We start from the raw sequence: 21692 nt of genomic DNA on the forward strand, positions 1-21692 counted from the left end.
GGCGCTTGGCACCGGTGGCCGTCTGCGAGGTCGCTGTAAGGAGAGGGTCGGCCATGGGCGCCGCAGCCCCGGGCCAGGCACCCGCCATGGCGCGGCCTGCAGCCCCATCTCCCAGCCGGGGCTCCGTGCGGCACACCCTGCCCCCGGCTCAGAGACTTCCCTGCTCTCTGGCTCCTGGGGCTCCTTGCTTGCTCCCAGCCTCCCCAGCTGGGCACAGCTCCAGGCTGAACCTGACAATTGCCCCCCCAGCCCAGCTCCCAAGTGCCACAGGTGCCCCCGCCAGCGGCAGTTCCTGAGGCGCAGAGCTCCCGCTCCCTGCGAGGCAGCGCCGACAGCAGGGCTGGCTGGCCCAGGAGGGAACCCTCAGGGGCCTCTCTTGTCTCAGAGCCCTGATTTCCCCCAGCCCTGAGGACAGGGGCATCTGCAGCTCCCTGAGGACAGACCTGCAGCTGCCTCACGACAGCACCAAGCCAAGCCTGAACAGCCCAGCCCTGCTGGGCCCGGCTCAGTCCCCACGGAGCAAGGACCAGGGAACCGCCATACCTGACCCTTCACACCTGACAGCGCCTCTCTTTCCATTGACTTCAAATACTCTAGGCTACCAACTTTTGGAGTGACTCAAAAGTAGATTTGCTGTTCATTCTCAGGACAGGCTATGGACCCAAGATCCCAGCTGTGCTGGCTGAGGCAGGAGGCAGTTTGTGCTCCTTGTGCAAGCACAAAACCCTGCAGGAAAAAGCTGCCATGGAGCAGGCTTACCTGAGGAGCTGCGTGGGAAGCTGCCATCCCCATGGAGGGTGGGTGTACTGGGCAGTAAGGGCTCGTTGTCCTGCTTCTTCACAACCTTTTTCTTCATGGCACTACCAGGGTGTTTCCTCTGCACACTGGGAGCTGTGCCATCAACAGGTGGTAGGGTAAAAGCTGCAGGGACCCAAGAGGAGCTTGTAAGTGGAGGCAGCTGGACAGGGGGACGATTGAAAGGGCCAGAAAACTTGCTGGAGCTGGGCAACATCTCTTTGTTATCCCAAAGAACTTCAAGTATAACAATGGCACGCTAACATGGGACAGTGATCACAGAATCAGAGAGTCCTAGAGAGTTTGTGTTGGAAGGCACCTCTAACCACCATCAAGTCCAGCCCTGTGAGCAGGGACATCCTCACTAGATCAGGTTCCTCAGAGCCCGATGTAAATTGGCCTTGAACACCTTCAAGGATGGAGCAACAACTGCTTCTCTTGCCAGCTTTTCATCCCCTTCATTTTAAAAAAATTCTCCCTAATATCTGATCTAAATCTACTTTCTTCTAGCTTAAAACCCAACTGCAGTGATGCTTCCCCTAAGGAACAAGACAAACCCAGTATTGCTTTGCTTTTGTTCTGCTCCAGAGGCAGGCAGGGGAAGTTCCCAAAGGAAATGCAGATGCCTGGCGTGATGCCCTCAGGCTGGGTGCTGCCTCCCAAGGCCCTGCTGCCGCCCTCGGGCAGCGCTCACAGCCCTGCAGGCAGAGCCCCTCAGCCGGGATCCAGTCAGGAATGCTGCTTGCTCCTGGGGCTACAACAGAAGCCCTGGCTGGGGCTTCAGCACAGCTCCACAGGGCCAGCTCCTCAGCAGGGAGTGGCAGGAGAAGGATCTCTGGAGTTTTCATCAGAGGGAGGTGAATTTTGTTTCTTCCAGCTTGCAGCCTGGTTGAAAAGCATTCTTTTGACCTCACCTTCCCTGGAGGCTGCTCTCCAGGAGGGAGTCTGAAGCCCCAGTGTACTTTGTAAGACAGAATTTTCTACTCTGAAGGACTTTAGAGGTGCAGGTGGGAAGCTGATCTGTTATGACTCAGTGAGGCCATGGGCGAGACACTTCATGCCTCTGTATTTTTCTTTGGGAAACAGAATTAAATCCTAATGCAAGCTTCAACTCAGGTACAAGCAGAACAGCCCCCCAATCTGATTGCAACAATGTGCAAAGGGCAAGCAAGTGGTCAGAAAGGACCACCACAAGTGTGGCCACCACTTACTTGCTTCAGCTGCATCCCTGGGCTCAACTGCCTTAGGAGAAAGCTGCAAGGATGTTTCATTTTGTCTCGTCTTCATCACTTTTTCCAAAAGCTCCATTTTCTTCCACTCCAAGTTCTTTTGAGCCAGCTTGCACAACGTAGCACAGACCTAGGTGCCATGGAAATACAGCAGAGACTCTAAGCAGAGACACACCAACCAGACACAACATCTCATCAGGAGCACAGAGTCCCCAGAGTGCCACAGGCTTCAATGCAGCTCCATATACATTCCAACAGTTTCAGAGGAATGTCTCCCATCCTCACCTTGGCAATTACACGCAGTGAGGTGGAGCACTGTAGTGCCACAACCTTCCACTGCTGCAACTGCAGCCTATGTCAGGAAGCCCTGCCTGAAGCATGAAACTCATAGGAGTGCTCCAAGACAGATGAAGAGCTCACATGGCCAGTGAGCAGGCAGTTCAGTTCCTACAGGCCATGGCAGGAGAATGAAAACCAAGTGCAACACCCAGCAAGGAGGGCTATTGAGCTGTTGCTTAACACTCATGGTCAGCAATTGCAGCTGTTTCTCACTTCCTGGCTTCTCAAGGACTCAGCTCTCAAGGACTTGGTCTCTGAGACCAGGAGACCAAAAGGAGGAGTCTTGTGAAAAAACAACTTGCAGAAGCATTGATGTTCATGAGCAGAAAACTTGAGAATGAGAGGGCTGTGAGATACAGCCACAAAGGTAACCAGGAAAAATCAAACTCTCCATTTGATTTTGCAGCCTTGCTTGCACTCAACATTAGAATCTTTGCTTCTCTGCTTCCAAGGATGCACTTTGCCCACGTTCACTGATGTGTAGCTTGCTCTGCCATTCAGAACTTCTCTAAAACAGCCTTTGCACATAAAAAATGCTTCTGGCATGACCTTAGAACCATGTCCAAACCAGTGACCTTGGCACCACTGGAAATAGCCAAGCAATTGCCCTGGAGTTGTCAAATATATTCCCAGGAGAATCCCCATCCCCCAAGGAGTGGAAGATGATGATTTTCAGTGACATTTTGGGCCACACACTAAACAGCCACTGGAAAGGAAGTCTGCTCATCCCTGTCCTTATCCCTTACCTTTCCAGAGCCGTCCCTCGTAAGACCAGCACTGGTGGGATGATCTGTCTCCTTGGCCTGGCTCAGTGGGAGGCCTGGGAATGGAAGCAAAGGTTCCTGTAAATCTCTGGCAGACTTCAAGCCCCCAAAAATGCCATGCTGGCCAACAGGCAAGACAGGTTCCAGATTGCAGAGCTCTCCTAAAACACAGAGATTGGCATTGAGAGCACCAAGTTACAATGCCTAGACCCTCTCCCAAGGGATGGGCTGCTGGCAGCAGACATGACATTACTCTGTTGGCCAGCAGACTGAAACCTGCTGCATGACAAAGGCCTCAGCCCCTGCATGCTGGAGAGCCTCTGTGTCTGATAGAAAAGGGCAGAGATGGAGATTGCTCTTGACAGAGATTCTTATCTGCCCTTATTCATGCTGATTTTAGTAAACAGCCTCTTTCGAGCTCCTGAAAGAACTCCCAAGTTCTAAGACCTGGATGCATTTAGATCAACATTTTCTTCTCTTTGTTGGAATATTTTAGAGGACATTCAAAGAAAAGAGTAGGGTTGCAGTGATACCAAAACACAAATTGTATTCTTGACAGGAGATAATTCATTTTCCCCAAGGATTTTCATTCTAAACTGTATGAGTTTTGGGCCACATTCAGGCCAGCCTGACAAGAGGTTGATTTTCTTAATGCAAGTAGAACAATGGAGCTCATCTTGGAATACTTTCCAACAAAGCTGTTAAAATTCTGAGATCTAATCATTCTATACAACAGCTTCACAGAGGAGAAAATCAGGCAGCAAAAAAGAAAAATAACAATGTTGCCCCGGCAAATAACTTTTTGCCCCTGCAGAATGGCTAGCTTAATAATAAAGGAGAGTAAGATCCGGGCTTTGAGGAAGGAGAGTAATTCTGGATGGAAGGCAAGGTCTTGGAAGGTAAGAGAATCTGGCAAGATGGCAGGAAAAACACAGATCCCTGGGTAACCTCCCTGGGAACATGGCATCAGGTCTATAAAACAGACACACAAATTGTCACAGAGGCTGCGATGCAAACCTAAAGCATCTGAAGCTCCGTATTTCAAGGGACACATTTCTTGGAGATTTCTCAACTGCTGCACAGGGAAACATGCTCCTGCTGGCAGACACTTGAGGCAGCCACTTCCCCAGAGCTAGCACAGGAACAGCCTGACCTCTGGGCTGCCCTGGGACAGCAGGGAGCCCAGAGCCCTGTGCTCTCCAGGAATGGCTCAGCTGCACATGCAGCCTCCTGCTCCTCTCCCTGCCCCACAGCTCAGCAGCCCTACAGCTCCAGGGGCACTGGCAGCAGCACAGCTCCTTGCAGGGGGCACATGCAGGGCACAAGTGTTCCCTGGCAATGTGCACAGCCTCTCTGGGCTGCCACAAGACCCTTCCTCCCAACACAGAGTCTCCCTCTCCTTCATTAGTAAAGTCAAAAGGACTTTCTATCATGGCAGGTTTCCCTGTGATAGAAAGTCCTTTCCCCCTTTCCCCAGGGCAAAACCAGGCAATGTCCATGAATCTCCTTCACTTCTCAGAGGGTTCAGATCAGAAACTACACCAAGGAAAGGTTTTCCCCTTCAAGGGCAGGCGGAAGAAGTGGGAACATTTCTCATTTCCTGCTAAATGCCTTCCTGTTCTATTCTAATTTTGATACTAGCAAAGATACCTGGAGATAAAAGGCATGTGCAGGATGGAGAGGAAAGTTTCCTTTTCCACGCTGCATTTCCAGGACCCCAAAACACCACTCCAGCTCCTGCTACTCAACACTTCACACTGGAGCAATTTTCACTGCACCACAAGAGCACGGCCCCAGAGACTGGGATATGGGAGAGTCCACGGTTGCCATCCAGGAAATTAAATAAAATTAAATTTTTTTTAACAGATTTTCTTTTAACCAAGCTTTCCAAATGTCACCTCAGAGATTAGACTAGAAATGTCATTTTAGGACAGACATGCCCTGTACCTACCTGCTTGTTCCAATGTCTTCTCTTGTCTCCTGCTCCTAGATCCTGACCTAGAGAAAATGGAGGACAAAAGAACATATGAGGAGGGAGAAAGAGAAGGAAGGGAATGGATATACCATGAAAGGAGGCAAACATACATAGCATGGTCACTTCTATAAAGGAGGAAATGCAACACATAAACCCAAAAGGATTCAAAGATGATTAATTGTCCTTAAGCTTTCAGTTGCTGCAGTCACACAGAGCTGGCCAATCTCTGGCTGAAATAATAGCCAAGTCCATCAGAGGACCCATCCTGAGGTGCTTTGAAGCCCTGCCTCCTCTTCCCCACCACCACCTCTGCTCTTGGGGCATTGCTGTTGGGTTTGACATTGTGCTGGATCATCATAGATGGGCAAAATGCTGAATACAGAGAATTTGACTACATTAATGGGACAGCTGACTGTAAAATGACCACGTGAGATGGGAAGAGTGAGGTCAAGAGCACACTGGAGCAGCAGACTCCTTGCCTTACCTCATCTCCTGGGACTCCTGTAAATCCATCTGGGGAGAGCTGAACAGAGACCCCGCAGCACTGCCAACACGGAGACTTCCAGACTTGCATATTGGGGGGATCAAAGGCTGGCCCAGTGATGCCTTCTTCATTTCCCCACCACTGGGACAAGGCAAGGAAGTCTGGAAAGTATAAAACACAGTGCTCAGATCAAGCATCCAGCCTTGCCCCTATTCATGCCTCAAGACATTTAGATATGCCCTCAACTGGGACCTGGCAGGAAGAAACAAGTAAAACTGATGGAACAGATTGGCAAGGGATGGGGAATGCAAAGGGAACTGGTCAGGGAAAGACCATGCCCCACAAGTGACACCTCTCCCCTTACGCTCATTCCTCTCCAAGTGTGGCTGCATTCCCAGCTGGCATTGACATGAACATGTCCTGGGGTGCCACTGCCTCCACTGGCCTTTTGGGTGGCATGGCAATGGGTTTAGATCACTCTTCTCTCCCTGCCCCTAAGGTGCTTCACAGCCAGTGCTGATCTCCAGCCATGGCCCCACAAAGCCATTCTGCAGCATGTCAAAACCTGCTTTTCTCCAGCCCCTCATTCCTTCTGCTGCTGCCCTTCCCTCCTACAGTTCCCCAGCAGCCTTGGAGCCCAGATGCTGCTGAGCTCTCTCCATGCTCGCTGCTCTCCAGCTCCCACACATCCATCATCTCAGGCTCTCTGCCATTTAGGAAGTTCAGCAGAGCTCCCTGCCCTGCTGCTCTCTGCAAGCTCTCTGCCTGCCCAAGCTGCTCCAGGGCCCCCATGCCATGGCCAGGAATGGGGCTGGAGGCAGCAGGGGCACATGCACACCCATCCTTAGTATGCCATCATTTCTGGCCCAGCTAAAGAGCCAGATCAGGACCTGTTCAAACTACAGTGATAACATCAGTTCCTGTCAGGGTTACATTGGGCCTTTTCTCTGCAAGGCTGAAATCAAGTACCCAGGCCTTGGATTGCACATTGTGTCTGCCAAAGCTGTTGTTCATCTGCCTCCTCCTGCACCCCACAGCAAACCCAAAACAACTGCAGATCCTGGCTCTGCTGCAAAGGCAATCGTGTGCCTGGGCTCTGGGCTGCTCTCCCCATGGCCACCTCCTATCCCCTTCCCTCTGGACAAAGCCATGCCAGAGCACACAGCTGCCCAGAAGCTGATGGGGTCTGGAAATAGCATCAAGAAACAGCTGTGCAAAGGGCATGGCTGTACAACTCACTAGCTGAGACAACCTGACTTGGCAGGTTCCAGCAAACCCTTTTTCCATCCAAAGCAGACACAGCTGACAGAAAACACCAGCAGGACATAGAGGTGCTTCATAGATACCCATGGGTTAGTAAATGGAGAAGGATTGTTTTTCCAGATTGGACAACTTTAGCTTCTCTGACTGCTGACTGTTCGTCTTTTCTCAGCCATAATACGGTGGAGGAACTACGACAGAGCCCAGAAACCATTTAAAGACCTCTCCTGTTTTAGATACATGCTGAACACATGACATCTGCACTTCACACCCATTGCAAAGCCTGAAGCACTGTGTCCAGCTGAGCTCTTCCTTGGCTCAGCTGCTTCCCTGGGCTCACAGCACAGAAAAAGGTCTCCAAGCGCTGCCTACAGTGCATAACCTGAAAATCTTCCACACAGGACATAGCTTGGTCTCCTTACCTTACTTCCCTTTCCCTCTTCACTCTGCTCCTGGCTGCTTCTTGTAATATCATTATAGCCAGGGCTATTTCTCCCTTTCTCTTCCTCTCCATTCATCACGCTTGGCTTGTTGCAGGAAGAGCTCTCTGGAATAGGAGGCAAGGGCTTGTAGGGAAAGCGTGCAGAGGGACGTGTCTGTGGAAGGTTCTTGAAAATACTGTAGTCAGTCAGGCCTGCAAAGCGCAGAGAAAAAGTGTAACAGAGTCCGCGAAGTAAATGTAAAGCATGTGAAGCTCCATAATTCATGGGACAGACTTCCTGGAAACTTCTAAACTGCTGCACAGGGAAACATGCCCCTGCTGGCAGACACTTGAGGCAGGCCAGGGGGAAAACCCTGCCCCACTTCCCCAGAGCTAGCACAGGAACAGCCTGGCCTCTGGGCTGCCCTGGGACAGCAGGGAGCCCAGAGCCCTGTGCTCTCCAGGAATGGCTCAGCTGCACATGCAGCCTCCTGCTCCTCTCCCTGCCCCACAGCTCAGCAGCCCTACAGCTCCAGGGGCACTGGCAGCAGCACAGCTCCTTGCAGGGGGCACATGCAGGGCACAAGTGTTCCCTGGCAATGCGCACAGCCTCTCTGGGCTGCCACAAGACCCTTCCACCCAACAGAGAGAGTAGCTCAGATCCAACCTCACCTCTGTGTGAGGCTGAGCCATGCTCAGAAGGCAAGAATTGAGTTGGGTGAACTCCCACCTTTACAATCAATCCATCTAATGGATAAGGCATCCAAGGGGTTTGTTTACTATTCTGAAGATCGCTCCATTTTGATTTTTCATTAAACTTGCCTCACTAGAATTCCCCTGAACTTTTTGGACCTGGCCAGCCAAGAGAGAAAGCTTCTACAACTTTGCTTATGGGTTGCTCATTGCTCATTTACTACTTTGAAATTCCTTTCCTTCTAAACTGTTAGTAATCCACAGTGGTCCGCAGAATTTCACAACTACACCTAGGAAGTAATTGCTTTCCAAAGCTTCTGTTCATGGCCTCTGTTTCTGACACTCCCACTCAGTTCTGGGTTGGGTTTTGTTCGTTGCTTTTATTTCCCTTCACAACACAGGAAGGGCTGGAACATAAGCAAGGGCACCTCATGCTGCAAGAAGCTTTGCAATCCACGTTACATATCCCCAGTATTCAAGGAGTCTGAATCTGAAGGGGAAAAAACGACCATCCAATTGCAAATTGCCACATTTGCTCTGCTTCATTGTTCCAGGGTTTTTTTTCCCTGCTTTCTTTCATGCTGAGACACCCAAAACCAACATAAAACATGACCTGCCTCAAAACATTTCTGATCTTGGCTAATACTGTCAACTCAAAATTTTCTAAATGGAAATCGCTGAGGGCATGTCATTCTGAAATACTCTCCAACAGCGCTGTTAACGCTCAGAGAGTTAATTCTTTACATGGTTTCACAAAGGATAAAATCATGTGGCATCCAAGCTGTTAGAGAGACAGACCCATGTTAAAATTGGATTTCTTTCCCTCTGTAAAATGTCCCGGTCAGTAATAGAAGAGAGACAGGTAAGGATTAATGAGAAAGGTCATTCCTGGTACAGAATTAATCCAGAAAAATTGGCAACTCTTTTGATGAGCAATACTCCTCTCTAGCTGCATTCAGCATTGCAGTGGCATACAAGCAATGAAGGAGTCATTCCAAAGGGGCCATTCCCAGGATTTGGCAGAACTAACGCTAAGCCAAGGAACCAGCGAATCTGAACCCTTTCTCTGCATCAGCAGAACAATTTCTCCAACTCTTATCTCTCCTATCATTACCCACCCAGAGATGCCAAAGGAACAACAACAGTGTCAATGAGGCTTCCAACTTGAAAGCATTGCCTGACCCAGATGCACCAGACACAGCATTTTGTCTGGCACAATTCCACTTGTCAGGGACCAGGCAAGGCAGGGACAGGGACAAGGCAGAAGGCATCTCCTGCCCCAGCCTCAGCCTGCAACCCTGACACAGGCAGAGACAGCCAGGGAAGAGATTTGTCATTGTGAACTTGCCACAGGTGGCTTTGGGCTTGTGCTGTCAGAGGATGACAAACTGACACCCTGCCCAGGCTGCATCAATTTGGAAGTCTCCCTCTCCTTCACTGGAAAATTCAAAAAGACTTTCTGTCATAGGAGGTGTCCCTATTCTTCCCAGTGTAAAACCAGGCAATGTCCATGAATCTCCTTCACTTCTCAGAGGGTTCAGATCAGAAACTACTCAGAGGACAGGTTTTCTCCTTCAAGGGCAGGAGGAAGGAGTGGGAACATTTCTCATTTGCTGCTAAATGCCTTCATTTCTTTACTAATTTTGACACTAGAAAAGATACATGGAGGTAAAAGGTATGTGCAGGATGGAGAGGAATGTTTCCTTTTCAGCGCTGCGTTTCCAGGACCCCAAGGTACCCACTCCAGCTCCTGCCACTCAACACTTCACACTGGAGGAATTTTCACTGCACCACCAGAGAACACTCCCAGGGACTAAGATCTGGGGGAGTCTACTGAGCCTGGCAAGGAGCTGAAATGAATTTAAGAAATTTTTTTAAGAATGAGTTTTAACCAAGCTTTCTAAACGTCACCTCTGAGAAAAGATTCCAATAGACATTTTAGGACAGACATGCCCTGTACCTACCTGCATCTTCAGAGGTCTTCTCTTGGTTCCTGCTGCTGGATCTTGGCCTGGAGAAAATGGAGGACAAAAGAACATATGAGGAGGCAGAAAGAGAAGGGAGGGAATGGGTGTACCATGAAAGGCGGCAAACCATCTTAGCATGGTCACCTCTATGAAGGAGGAAATGCAGCAAATAAACCAAAGAGGATACAAAGATGATTAATTATCCTTAAGCTTTCAGTTGCTGCAGTCACACAGAGCTGGCCAATCTCTGGCTGAAATAATATCCAAGTCCATCAGAGGACCCATCCTGAGGTGCTTTGAAGCCCTGCCTCCTCTTCCCCACTACCTTGGGGCATTGCTGTTGGGTTTGACATTGTGCTGGATCATCATAGATGTGCAAAATGCTGAATACACAGAATTTGCCTGAATACATGAGACAGCTGATTGTGCAAAATCACCACGTGAGATGGGAAGAGTGAGGTGAAGAGCACACTGGAGCAGCAGACACCTTGGCTTACCTCATCTTCTCTGTCTCCTGTAAATCCTTTTGGGGAGAGCTGAACAGAGACCCCCTAGCACTGCAAACACGGAGACTGCCGGCCTTGCACATTACGGGGATGAAAGATTTATCAAATGGCCCCTTCTTCATTTGCAACCCACTGGCATAAGGCAAGGAAGTCTGTACAGAATAAAACACAGTGCTCAGATCAAGCATCCAGCCTTGCCCCCATTCATGCCTCAAGATAATTTAGATATACCCTCAACTAGAACCTAGCAGGAATAAACAAGTCAAAATGATGGAGCAGATTGGCACAGGATTCAGAATATAAAGAGAGCTGGTGAGCAACAGACTCTGTCACGGATATGACACCTCTCCCCCCATGGTCACTCTTCTGCAAGGGTGGCTGCATTCCCAGCTGGCATAGCCATGTTTGATACCATGATGTCCTGGGGTGCCACTGCCTCCACTGGCCTTTTGGATGGCATGGCAGTGGGTTTAGATCACTCTTCTCTCCCTGCCCCTAAGGTGCCTCACAGCCAGTGCTATCTCCAGCCATGGCCCCACAAAGCCATTCTGCAGCATGTCAAAACCTGCTTTTCTCCAACCCCTCATTCCTTCTGCTGCTGTCCTTCCCTCCTACAGTTCCCCAGCAGCCTTGGAGCCCAGATGCTGCTGAGCTCTCTCCATGCTCGCTGCTCTCCAGCTCCCACACATCCATCATCTCAGGCTCTCTGCCATTTAGGAAGTTCAGCAGAACTCGCTGCCCTGCTGCTCTCTGCAAGCTCTCTGCCTGCCCAAGCTGCTCCAGGGCCCCCATGCCATGGCCAGGAATGGGGCTGGAGGCAGCAGGGGCACATGCACACCCATCCTTAGTATGCCATCATTACTGGCCCAGCTAAAGAGCCAGATCAGGACCTGTTCAAAGTTCACTGCAAGGGTCAGTTCCTGTCAGGGTTACATTGGGCCCTTTCTCTGCAAGGCTGAAATCAAGTAGCCAAGCCTTGGATTGGACATTGTGTCTACCAAAGCTGTTGTTCATCTGCCTCCTCCTGCACCCCACAGCAAACCCAAAACAACTGCAGGTCCTGGCCCTGCTGCAAAGGCAATCGTGTGCCTGGGCTCTGGGCTGCTCTCCCCATGGCCACCTCCTATCCCCTTCCCTCTGGACAAAGCCATGCCAGAGCACACAGCTGCCCAGAAGCTGATGGGGTCTGGAAATAGCATCAGAGACAGCTGTGCAGAGGGCATGGCTGTACAACTCACTAGCTGAGACAACCTGACTTGGCAGGTTCCAGCAAACCTCTCTTTCCATCCAAAGCAGACACAGCTGACAGAAAACACCACCAAGACATAGAGGTGCTTCATAGATACCCATGGGTTAGTAAATGGAGAAGGATTGCTTTTCCAGATTGGACAACTTTAGCTTCTCTGACTGCTTGTTGGTGTTTGCTCAGGAATACGATGGATGAGGAAATACGACAGAGCCCAGAAACCATTTAAAGACCTCTCCTGTTTTAGATACATGCTGAACACATGACATCTGCACTTCACACCCATTGCAAAGCCTGAAGCACTGTGTCCAGCTGAGCTCTTCCTTGGCTCAGCTGCTTCCCTGGGCTCACAGCACAGGAAAAGTCTCCAAGCTCTGCCTACAGCACAAAGCCTGAAAATTTATGACACAGGACTTAGATTGGTCTCCTTACCTTAGGGCCTTTTCTCTCTGAACGTAGCTCCTGGGTTTTTCTACAGTCCTCATCATAGCTGGGGACATTTTTGCCATTCTCCTGCTCCCTGCTCAATATCTGGCATGGCATGACTAAAAGAGAGCTCTTCCCGATGGGAGGCAAAGGCTTGGATGGAACGGGCATAGAGGGATTGCCCTGGGAAAACCTCTTGGCAAGCGGGTAGGCAGCCAGGCCTGCAAAGTGGAAACACAAAATGTATCAGAGCCTGCAATGCAAACCTAAAGCATCTCAAGCTCCGTGTTTCATGGGACACATTTCTTGGAAACTTCTAAACAGCTGCACAGGGAAACATGCTCCTGCTGGCAGACACTTGAGGCAGACCAGGGGGAAAACCCTGCCCCACTTGCCCAGAGCTAGCACAGGAACAGCCTGGCCTCTGGGCTGCCCTGGGACAGCAGGGAGCCCAGTGCTCTCCAGGAATGGCTCAGCTGCACATGCAGCCTCCTGCTCCTCTCCCTGCCCCATAGCTCAGCAGCCCTACAGCTCCAGGGGCACTGGCAGCAGCACAGCTCCTTGCAGGGGGCACATGCAGGGCACAAGTGTTCCCTGGCAATGCGCACAGCCTCTCTGGGCTGCCACAAGACCCTTCCTCCCAACAGAGAGCAGCTCAGATCCAAGCTCACCTGTGCGTGAGGCTGAGCCATGCTCACAAGGCAAGAATTGAGTTGGGTGAACTCCCACCTTTACAATCAATCCATCTGATGGATAAGGCATCCAAGGGGTTTGTTTACTATTCTGAAGATCGCTCCATTTTGATTTTTCATTAAACTTGCCTCACTAGAATTCCCCTGAACTTTTTGGACCTGGCCAGCCAAGAGAGAAAGCTTCTACAACTTTGCTTATGGGTTGCTCATTGCTCATTTACTACTTTGAAATTCCTTTCCTTCTAAACTGTTAGTAATCCACAGTGGTCCGCAGAATTTCACAACTACACCTAGGAAGTAAATGCTTTCCAAAGCTTCTGTTCATGGCCTCTGTTTCTGACACTCCCACTCAGTTCTGGGTTGGGTTTTGTTCGTTGCTTTTATTTCCCTTCACAACACAGGAAGGGCTGGAACATAAGCAAGGGCACCTCATGCTGCAAGAAGCTTTGCAATCCACGTTACATATCCCCAGTATTCAAGGAGTCTGAATCTGAAGGGGAAAAAACGACCATCCAATTGCAAATTGCCACATTTGCTCTGCTTCATTGTTCCAGGGTTTTTTTTCCCTGCTTTCTTTCATGCTGAGACACCCAAAACCAACATAAAACATGACCTGCCTCAAAACATTTCTGATCTTGGCTAATACTGTCAACTCAAAATTTTCTAAATGGAAATCGCTGAGGGCATGTCATTCTGAAATACTCTCCAACAGCGCTGTTAACGCTCAGAGAGTTAATTCTTTACATGGTTTCACAAAGGATAAAATCATGTGGCATCCAAGCTGTTAGAGAGACAGACCCATGTTAAAATTGGATTTCTTTCCCTCTGTAAAATGTCCCGGTCAGTAATAGAAGAGAGACAGGTAAGGATTAATGAGAAAGGTCATTCCTGGTACAGAATTAATCCAGAAAAATTGGCAACTCTTTTGATGAGCAATACTCCTCTCTAGCTGCATTCAGCATTGCAGTGGCATACAAGCAATGAAGGAGTCATTCCAAAGGGGCCATTCCCAGGATTTGGCAGAACTAACGCTAAGCCAAGGAACCAGCGAATCTGAACCCTTTCTCTGCATCAGCAGAACAATTTCTCCAACTCTTATCTCTCCTATCATTACCCACCCAGAGATGCCAAAGGAACAACAACAGTGTCAATGAGGCTTCCAACTTGAAAGCATTGCCTGACCCAGATGCACCAGACACAGCATTTTGTCTGGCACAATTCCATTTGTCAGGGACCAGGCAAGGCAGGGACAGGGACAAGGCAGAAGGCATCTCCTGCCCCAGCCTCAGCCTGCAACCCTGACACAGGCAGGGACAGCCAGGGAAGAGATTTGTCATTGTGAACCTGCCACAGGTGGCTTTGGGCTTGTGCTGCCAGAGGATGACAAACTGACACCCTGCCCAGGCTGCATCAATTTGGAAGTCTCCCTCTCCTTCACTGGAAAATTCAAAAGAACTTTCTGTCAGATGAGGTTTCCCTTTTTCTTCCAGTGTAAAACCAGGCAATGTCCATGAATCTCCTTCACTTCTCAGAGGGTTCAGATCAGAAACTACTCAGAGGACAGGTTTTCTCCTTCAAGGGCAGGAGGAAGGAGTGGGAACATTTCTCATTTGCTGCTAAATGCCTTCCTTTTATCTACTAATTCTGACATTAGAAAGGCTACAGGCAGATAAAAGGTATGTGCAGGATGGAGAGGAATGTTTTCTTTTCAGCGCTGCATTTCCAGAACACCAATGTACCACTCCAGCTCCTGCCACTCAACACTTCATACTGGAGCAATTTTCACTGCACCACCAGAGAAAACTCCCAAGTGACTGGGCTCTGGCAGAGTCCACTGTGCCCCTCTAGAAACTTAAATTAATTCAAAGAAATTTTTAAAAGTATTGGTTTTAACCATACTTTCCAAATGTCACCTCTGAGAAAAGATTCCAATGGTCATTTTAGGACAGACATGCCCTGTACCTACCTGCATCTTCAGAGGTCTTCTCTTGGCTGGATCTTGGCCTGGAGAAAATGGAGGACAAAAGAACATATGAGGAGGCAGAAAGAGAAGGGAGGGAATGGGTGTACCATGAAAGGCGGCAAACCATCTTAGCATGGTCACCTCTATGAAGGAGGAAATGCAGCAAATAAACCAAAGAGGATACAAAGATGATTAATTGTCCTTAAGCTTTCTGTTGCTGCAGTCACACAGAGCTGAAATATTAGCCAAGTCCATCAGAGGACCCATCCTGAGGTGCTTTGAAGCCCTGCCTCCTCTTCCCCACCACCACCTCTGCTCCTGGGGCATTGCTGTTGGGTTTGACATTGTGCTGGATCATCATAGATGGGCAAAATGCTGAATACACAGAATTTGCCTGAATACATGGGACAGCTGACTGTGCAAAATGACCACGTGAGATGGGAAGAGTGAGGTGAAGAGCACACTGGAGCAGCAGACACCTTGGCTTACCTCATCTTCTCTGTCTCCTGTAAATCCTTTTGGGGAGAGCTGAACAGAGACCCCCTAGCACTGCAAACACGGAGACTGCCGGCCTTGCACATTACGGGGATGGAAGATTTATCAAATGGCCCCTTCTTCATTTGCGAACCACCGCCATGAGGCAAGGAAGCCTGGAAAGAGTAAAACACAGTGCTCAGATCAAGCATCTAGCATTGCCCCCATTAACGCTTCAAGACATTTAGATATGCATTCAGGTGAGACCTGGCAGGAAAGGAAAAGTCAAATTGACGGCACTGCTGGGCACAGGCCCGTGAATGCAAAGGAAACTCGTGAGGTAGAGACCATGTCCCACAAGTGACACCTCTCCCCTCATGCTCACTGCTCTGCAAATGTAGCTCCATTTGCAGCTGGCCTCCATGTTTTTCATATCAAGATGTTCTTGGGTGCCACTGCCCCCACTGGCCTTTTGGATAGCATGGCAGTGGGTTTAGATCACTCTTCTCTCCCTGCCCCTAAGGTGCTTCACAGCCAGTGCTGATCTCCAGCCATGGCCCCACAAAGCCATTCTGCAGCATGTCAAAAGCTGCTTTTCTCCAGCCCCTCATTCCTTCTGCTGCTGCCCTTCCCTCCTACAGTTCCCCAGCAGCCTTGGAGCCCAGATGCTGCTGAGCTCTCTCCATGCTCGCTGCTCTCCAGCTCCCACACATCCATCATCTCAGGCTCTCTGCCATTTAGGAAGTTCAGCAGAGCTCCCTGCCCTGCTGCTCTCTGCAAGCTCTCTGCCTGCCCAAGCTGCTCCAGGGCCCCCATGCCATGGCCAGGAATGGGGCTGGAGGCAGCAGGGGCACATGCACACCCATCCTTAGTATGCCATCATTTCTGGCCCAGCTAAAGAGCCAAATCAGGACCTGTTCAAACTTCAGTGATAACATCAGTTCCTGCCAGGGAAAAGGTCTCAGAGCTCTGCTGACAGCACATAAACGGAAAATTTACCACACTGGACTTAGCTTGGTCTCCTTACCTTAAATCCTTTTCCATCTGATTTGAGCTCCTGTTTCTTGGCCATCTCCTCATCCCAGCCGCTGCCAGGTTTCCCAGTCCGCTGCTCTCCTTGGCATATCTTGCTTGCCTTGCTGAAAGCAAAGGTCTTGGGGATGGGCAGCAACGGCTTGGAGGGAAGGAGCACAGAGGGACTTGCCACGGAGAACCTCTTGGCTCGGCGGTAGCCAGTCAGGCCTGCAAAGTGGAGACACAAAATGTATCAGAGCCTGCAATCCAAACCTAAAGCATCTCAAGCTCCGTATTTCATGGGACAGATTCCTTGGAAACTTTTAAACAGCTGCACAGGGAAACATGCTCCTGATAGCAGACACTTGACGCAGCCATTTCCCCAGAGCTAGCACAGGAACAGCCTGACCTCTGGGCTGCCCTGGGACAGCAGGGAGCCCAGAGCCCTGTGCTCTCCAGGAATGGCTCAGCTGCACATGCAGCCTCCTGCTCCTCTCTCTGCCCCGCAGCTCAGCAGCCCTACAGCTCCAGGGTCACTGCCAGCAGCACAGCTCCTTGCAGGGGGCACACGCAGGGCACAAGTGTTCCCTGCCAATGTGCACAGCCTCTCTGGGTTGCCACAAGACCCTTCCTCCCAACAGAGAGCAGCTCAGTTCCAAGCTCACCTCTGTGTGAGGCTGAGCCATGCTCACAAGGCAAGAATTTAGTTGGGTGAATTCCACCTTTATCATCAACACATCTAATGGGAGCAGCACTCAAGGGTTTTTTGATTTTTGAGTCAATTCCTTTGGTTTTTATTTTTCCTGGAACTAGCCTATGTTTAATTCCCCTGAGCAGGATTGAGTTAGGAAGTCTGAAGGGAAGGACAGAAGGCTCCAACGGTTAGAGGGGAAAAAAGATTCCTTCATCACGCTGACCTATGAATCCACAGGAGAAACCACACAGCTGTGACTGCTATCTCTGCAAACCACCAAGACCTCTCAGCCACCAGGCAGGCCTTATTGGTGTTTCTCTAGCACCATAATACCATCCTCAGTGTTGGACCCAATCAGCAAACAGAGAGGAAGAACGGGAAATTTAACTGATGTGAAACCCAACATTGATGGCAGAGAAAGCAACAGAACTTGCATCTCATGACCATGTCCTATCTGGGGTCAGCTGTGGCCACAGTCCCTGTCCTGGCTGACACTATCAGTCATTTGGCCACTGTCAAAAAGGTGAAAGCAGCGTAAACTAATGAGACAATGTTGTGATGCCATGGGTGACCTTGCCGGATCATCTGCAGCTGTCAGCCACCTACTCTGACACAGAGCCAGCACTCACCACCATGGACCAGTTTTCTCTGAAACCCAGGGGGATTTCTTTCCATTTGGCTCCAGCCTTTCAGCTCCCTTCTATCCTCACCTTTCCCTTCAATGTTCTTTCCTTTCCCAGTGAAATCCATCTTCGAACCCGTGCTTCTGCCAGGCAGAAGTGTCCGGGTTTGAAACTGGGATCGCTCTGGGAGCTGACAGCGACGGGAGCTCGGTGCCCAGCCTCAGAACAAGGCCGGGTGACTCCAGTTGCCAGCGCTCGGCACAGAGAGGCAGAGCCAGACGCGTCTGCTGCCGCTGTGGCCGTGTCAGGCACAACCTTCAGCAGCCCAGGCTGGGGCTGCCCCTTTGTGACACGCTGGCCATGGTTCTCTCGTTCCCATGGCTGCAAAACCCCAGCCCAACTCCATCCCCTTCCATTCCCTTCCCAAGGGCAGCCAGCCCTAAGCCCAGCCTGGCCAGGCCTGAGGCTTTCACACTGTCTAGGATGTAGACCCTCTCCAGAGCTACTTTTCAAGGCCTTGAGTTCTGTAATTCCCACTGAGTCCTGGGTTGCAGGTTGTCGGTGTGGGATTTTGTTTCATTCTCGTCACATCCAACAAAGTGGTGGGACACAAACAATGGCACCAGGTGGTGGAAATAAAAACAGCTTTGCACTCCGCAGTGGATGACCCCAGAATTCAGTGGACTGAGAGCTGTAGGCCCTCTGAGCATCCAAACATTCCTCTTTTGCTCTGCTTCATTGTTCCAGGGGTTTATTTCCTGCTTTCTTTATTGCAGAGACACCCAAAACCAACGTAAACATGATCTGCCTCAAAACATTTCTGATCTTGGCTAATGCAGTCAATTCAAAGTTTTCTTAAGGGAAAGAGTGGAGGGCAGGGCATTTTGAAATACTCGCCAACTTAACTGTTGGAAGTAAGATAACTCATTTTTTACATGGTTCCACAGAGGTTTAAACCATATGGCCTTGGAGGACTATGAGGGGAATACAGACATAAAATGGGACTTCTTTCCCTCTGTAAAATTTCGTGATCAGTATTGAAAGAGACACAGGTGTGGATTAGTGACATAGGTCATTCCTAGTCCAGAATTAATCCAGAAAAAATTTCAACTTCTTCAAAGACCAATACTTCTCCCAAGCTGCATTAAGCAATCCAGCGGCATACAAGCAATGAAGGAGTCATTCCAAAGGGGCCATTCCCAGGATTTGGCAGAACTAACGCTAAGCCAAGGAACCAGCGAATCTGAACCCTTTCTCTGCATCAGCAAAATTATTTCTTCAACTCTTATCTCTCCTATCATTACCCACCCAGAGATACCAAAGGAATAACAACAGTGTCAATGAGGCTTCCAACTTGAAAGCATTGCCTGACCCAGATGCACCAGACACAGCATTTTGTCTGGCACTATTCCACTTGTCAGGGATCAGGCAAGGCAGGGACAGGGACAAGGCAGAAGGCATCTCCTGCCCCAGCCTCAGCCTGCAACACTGACACAGGCAGGGACAGCCAGGGAAGAGATTTGTCATTGTGAACCTGCCACAGGTGGCTTTGGGCTTGTGCTGTCTGAGGATGACAAACTGACACCCTGCCCAGGCTGCATCCATTTGGAAGTCTCCCTCGCCTTCATTGGAAAATTCAAAAAGACTTTCTGTCATAGGAGGTGTCCCTATTTCTCCCAGTGTAAAACCAGGCAATGTCCATGAATCTCCTTCACTTCTCAGAGGGTTCAGATCAGAAACTACTCAGAGGACAGGTTTTCTCCTTCAAAGGCAGGAGGAAGGAGTGGAAACATTTCTCATTTGCTGCTAAATGCCTTCCTTTTATCTACTAATTCTGACATTAGAAAGGCTACAGGCAGATAAAAGGTATGTGCAGGATGGAGAGGAATGTTTTCTTTTCAGCACTGCATTTCCAGAACACCAATGTACCACTCCAGCTCCTGCCACTCAACACTTCATACTGGAGCAATTTTCACTGCACCACCAGAGAAAACTCCCAAGTGACTGGGCTCTGGGAGAGTCCCCTGTGCCCCTCTAGAAACTTAAATTAATTCAAAGAAATTGTTAAAAGTATTTGTTTTAACCATACTTTCCAAATGTCACCTCTGAGAAAAGATTCCAATAGACATTTTAGGACAGACATGCCCTGTACCTACCTGCATCTTCAGAGGTCTTCTCTTGGCTCCTGCTGCTGGATCTTGGCCTGGAGAAAATGGAGGACAAAAGAACATATGAGGAGGCAGAAAGAGAAGGGAGGGAATGGGTGTACCATGAAAGGCGGCAAACCATCTTAGCATGGTCACCTCTATGAAGGAGGAAATGCAGCAAATAAACCAAAGAGGATACAAAGATGATTAATTGTCCTTAAGCTTTCAGTTGCTGCAGTCACACAGAGCTGGCCAATCTCTGGCTGAAATAATAGCCAAGTCCATCAGAGGACCCATCCTGAGGTGCTTTGAAGCCCTGCCTCCTCTTCCCCACCACCACCTCTGCTCTTGGGGCATTGCTGTTGGGTTTGACATTGTGCTGGATCATCATAGATGGGCAAAATGCTGAATACAGAGAATTTGACTACATTAATGGGACAGCTGACTGTGCAAAATGACCACGTGAGATGGGAAGAGTGAGGTGAAGAGCACACTGGGGAGCAGTAGACACCTTGGCTTACCTCATCTCCCGGGACTCCTCTAAATCCAGCTGGGGGGAGGTTTGGATAGACCCCGCAGGGCTGCCAACTCGGAGACTGCCGGCCTTGCACATTACGGGGATCAGAGATTTTCCAAATGCCTCCTTCTTCATTTCCCCACCACTGATGGGATGAGGCGAGGAGGTCTGTACAGAATAAAACACAGTGCTCAGATCAAGCATCCAGCCTTGCCCCCATTCATGCCTCAAGATTATTTAGATATGCCCTCAACTGGGACCCAGCAGGAATAAACTAGTCAGACTGATGGAGGAGGTTGGCAAGGGATGGGGAATGCAAAGGGAACTGGTCAGGGAGAGACCATGCCACACATTTCCAAGCCATCCCTGCCTTTTCACTTCCCTGGAAATGTAGCTGTATTTGCAGCAGGCCTCCGTGTGTTTCATATCATGATGTTCTGGGGTGCCACTGCCTCCACTGGCCTTTTGGGTGGCATGGCAGTGGGTTTAGATCACTCTTCTCTCCCTCCCCCTAAGGTGCCTCACAGCCAGTGCTGATCTCCAGCCATGGCCCCACAAAGCCATTCTGCAGCATGTCAAAAGCTGCTTTTCTCCAGCCCCTCATTCCTTCTGCTGCTGCCCTTCCCTCCTACAGTTCCCCAGCAGCCTTTGAGCCCAGATGCTGCTGAGCTCTCTCCATGCTCGCTGCTCTCCAGCTCCCACACATCCATCATCTCAGGCTCTCTGCCATTTAGGAAGTTCAGCAGAGCTCCCTGCCCTGCTGCTCTCTGCAAGCTCTCTGCCTGCCCAAGCTGCTCCAGGGCCCCCATGCCATGGCCAGGAATGGGGCTGGAGGCAGCAGGGGCACATGCACACCCATCCTTAGTATGCCATCATTTCTGGCCCAGCTAAAGAGCCAAATCAGGACCTGTTCAAACTTCAGTGATAACATCAGTTCCTGCCAGGGAAAAGGTCTCAGAGCTCTGCTGACAGCACATAAATGGAAAATTTACCACACTGGACTTAGCTTGGTCTCCTTACCTTAAATCCTTTTCCATCTGATTTGAGCTCCTGTTTCTTGGCCATCTCCTCATCCCAGCCGCTGCCAGGTTTCCCAGTCCACTGCTCTCCTTGGCATATCTTGCTTGCCTTGCTGAAAGCAAAGGTCTTGGGGATGGGCAGCAACGGCTTGGAGGGAAGGAGCACAGAGGGACTTGCCACGGAGAACCTCTTGGCTCGGCGGTAGCCAGTCAGGCCTGCAAAGTGGAGACACAAAATGTATCAGAGCCTGCAATCCAAACCTAAAGCATCTCAAGCTCCGTATTTCATGGGACAGATTCCTTGGAAACTTTTAAACAGCTGCACAGGGAAACATGCTCCTGATAGCAGACACTTGAGGCAGGCCAGGGGGAAAACCCTGCCCCACTTCCCCAGAGCTAGCACAGGAACAGCCTGGCCTCTGGGCTGCCCTGTGCTCTCCAGGA

This window comes from Fringilla coelebs (assembly GCF_963513975.1).
Source record: "Fringilla coelebs genome assembly, chromosome: 3".
In the NCBI taxonomy this organism is placed as follows: Eukaryota; Metazoa; Chordata; class Aves; order Passeriformes; family Fringillidae; genus Fringilla; species Fringilla coelebs.